Source organism: Ailuropoda melanoleuca, chromosome 17 (genome assembly GCF_002007445.2).
Source record: "Ailuropoda melanoleuca isolate Jingjing chromosome 17, ASM200744v2, whole genome shotgun sequence".
In the NCBI taxonomy this organism is placed as follows: domain Eukaryota; kingdom Metazoa; phylum Chordata; class Mammalia; order Carnivora; family Ursidae; genus Ailuropoda; species Ailuropoda melanoleuca.
In genome coordinates, this window is record NC_048234.1 from 34714012 (window position 1) to 34716865 (window position 2854).

Below are 2854 nucleotides of genomic sequence, written 5' to 3' on the forward strand. Positions count from 1 at the left end.
TACAACTGAATGTACACAGGAGGCAAACCATGAGAGTCATGAGTTAGGAAAGTTTTGTCAAGTGTCTTTCTGAGAGGATGTTAGCATCATCCATACCAACGTGAGGCCAAAGACAAAATGGAAAGGCGTCCGTTAGGTTTAGGTATAAGGCAGGTGACGGTTCAGTGGAGTCGGATGGCCAGAAGCCAGAGTGCGGTGGGCTGGGAAGTGAGTGGGAGGTGGGAAGTAGAAAAACCAATATGAGCAGCTATGAAGAAGTTTAGGACCGTTGAGCCGGGGGGAAGTAGGGCAGGCCCCACAGGGGAAGACACAGGGAGGGTTTGTCTGACACGGGACAGAGTTGGACATGTTTCAGTACTGGTGGTAGGAGGCCAGTTTTTCTACTGAAGTAATTTTTCTCTTCTCTGGCTCCTGCCTCTGTCTAAAGGTCTGTGCGGTTCCTGGAAATCTCAGAGCAGATCTTTTAGGGGCATCAGAAAGATCTCTTGCTAATCCATTATCAACTCACTCTTAACAACCAGCTTTTGTTATCAACTCATAAGCCCGCATTCCCCTCTGACTACTTTCCAGATGTTCACACTCACATTAGATAAAAACATCTCTTACATTTGTTAATGGGGGTAAAGAGAGCAGAACTAATCTTCCCACATCTCAAATTGGCCTGCATGGGGAGTTCAAACTGAGAAATTAACATTTTAGAGCAATTTTTAAAGATCTGAAGAAACCATATTTTATGATTAATATTAATCACACAGTTACTGACTCTCTTTACATTTACTTCCCTACTTTTTATTGATTGCCTACTGTATAGCAGGTTTTTGTGACAAAACACCTAAACATGACCTGAATATCTTGATTTCTAAATATTTTATGCTTTGAAGAGAAATTTCTGGGGTTTATGGTGATTTTCTACATTTTTGGTACAATGTTCTCTGCTGTGTCAAAACAGTGTTCTTTAAGGCACAGCTGAAACTCTTTTGACACCCTACATTCCAGATTCCCTTTCTGTTGCTGAAGTAGATCCCTGCGTGTGTGTGTGTGTGTGTGTGTGTGTGTGTGTGTGTGTGTGGTTCTCAGTGTGGAAGAAGGGCCCTGCTTCTCACTGTGGAAGTTGAGGAGGCCAGATGGCTTCTCTGGACAAAACCGGCAGCTGAGGTGTAGACAACAGACACAGTCAGTCAATGGGCTGTCCCACCAGGGGTGTCATATCGAGGGAGTGGTATGAAACCCCAGGGACATTAAGAATCACTCTCGCTGACGGCAGCAGGTCCTGCAGCGGTGGTGTGCACAGCGCCAGGCCAACCAGACTTCTCCTGGGAGCCGGTCCTGGCTACGTCTGCAGCTGCCCGGCCTCCCTGGGTTCCCACCTCTGCTCTGAGCCTGCTTCCTGCTGATTCATTGAGCTCCCTGAGACCCGCCTCTGCTCTGTTAGCCAGAGGCAGTTTCTGTCATTTGCCATCAAGACCCCCTGACTGATTCAGAGGGTCACAGTGGAATAATAAAGCAACGAACCAAAACATTTATATTCAGCTAATGTTTGTGGACTGTGGGCATTGTGCTAAATGCTTTAAATAAATGATGTCACCAAATCCTCAAAACGACAGGGTGAGGCAGGCATGTGGGTCAGTTCTTTCCAGTATCCCCTTAAGGGCCTCCTCTTTTAGGAGCCTTTTCTGAGCTCTTCTCCCTTTTGTAAGTAGACTTGATTCCTCCTTCCTGTCTCTCCATAGAGAGGAGAGAAGGTGTAGGTACATGTATATTTGGTTTTGGTACAATGCAGACATATACCTATACATTCTCTTCTCTATCACAAATATAAAGTATGTTGATAATATTTCAAAATATAACGTAATATACGACATATATTTTTTATTTCCTTACCACTTATTAAGCTCCCACTATGTGTAAGCACTATGCTGGGCTTCGCAGTTCACTCGCATTATCCCATGCTGTTCCCACCCAAACTCTGAGTGAGATTTATTTATCCATTTTACAAAAGAGGAAATGGGAACAAGAAAGGTTAAAAAATTTTCAAGACGTTACCCTTTTCAGGAGTTGTAGAGTTGAGATTTGAACACGTTCCATTTTGTTCTTTCTGCCTTCCAACCCCTCTGCTCTTAACACTCTGTAAATCACCTTCACATTCTCACTGTGCTCTCATGGGTGATGCTCCCCTCCTGTCCCGACTAAGACAGCGTCTGCATTTTCCTTTTTTTTCCCCACTCAGTCTCCTGAGAGGGAAAGTGAATTCTCTGTTCCTTATGATGCTTCACCCATTCCTGTCCATGACAGACACCATGAGTCAATGATTATACTGTGTCCCATGAGCCATTTCAAAGATTTCTCTCCCCCTGTTCGACAGGAAGTCACTCCCACTTGGTTAGAGATGAATCTTATTTGCTATTCCTGGCCTAGAACAATGCCTCTCCCATAAATAAATATGCTTAGCAAATTATTGTTAGAGTATTGCTTTTTTCTTTATCTCGCAGATGAAGAAATCATAATTAGAGAATTAAATAATAAGCCATTCACCTTGGGGCTATTTGTGTCCACCTTGTTGGGGTTTTGTGAGGATTAATTGGATTAATACACAGAAAACTCTTCTTCTTTTTTTTTTTAAGATTTTATTTATTNGATTTTATTTATTTATTTGACAGAGAGAGACAGCCAGTGAGAGAGGGAACACAAGCAGGGGGAGTGGGAGAGGAAGAAGCGGGCTCCTAGCAGAGGAGCCTGATGTGGGGCTCGATCCCAGAATGTTGGGATCATGCCCTGAGTGAAGGCAGACTCTTAATGACTGCGCCACCCAGGCGCCCCCAGAAGACTCTTCAAATCGCATCTTGGCACAAGGTAA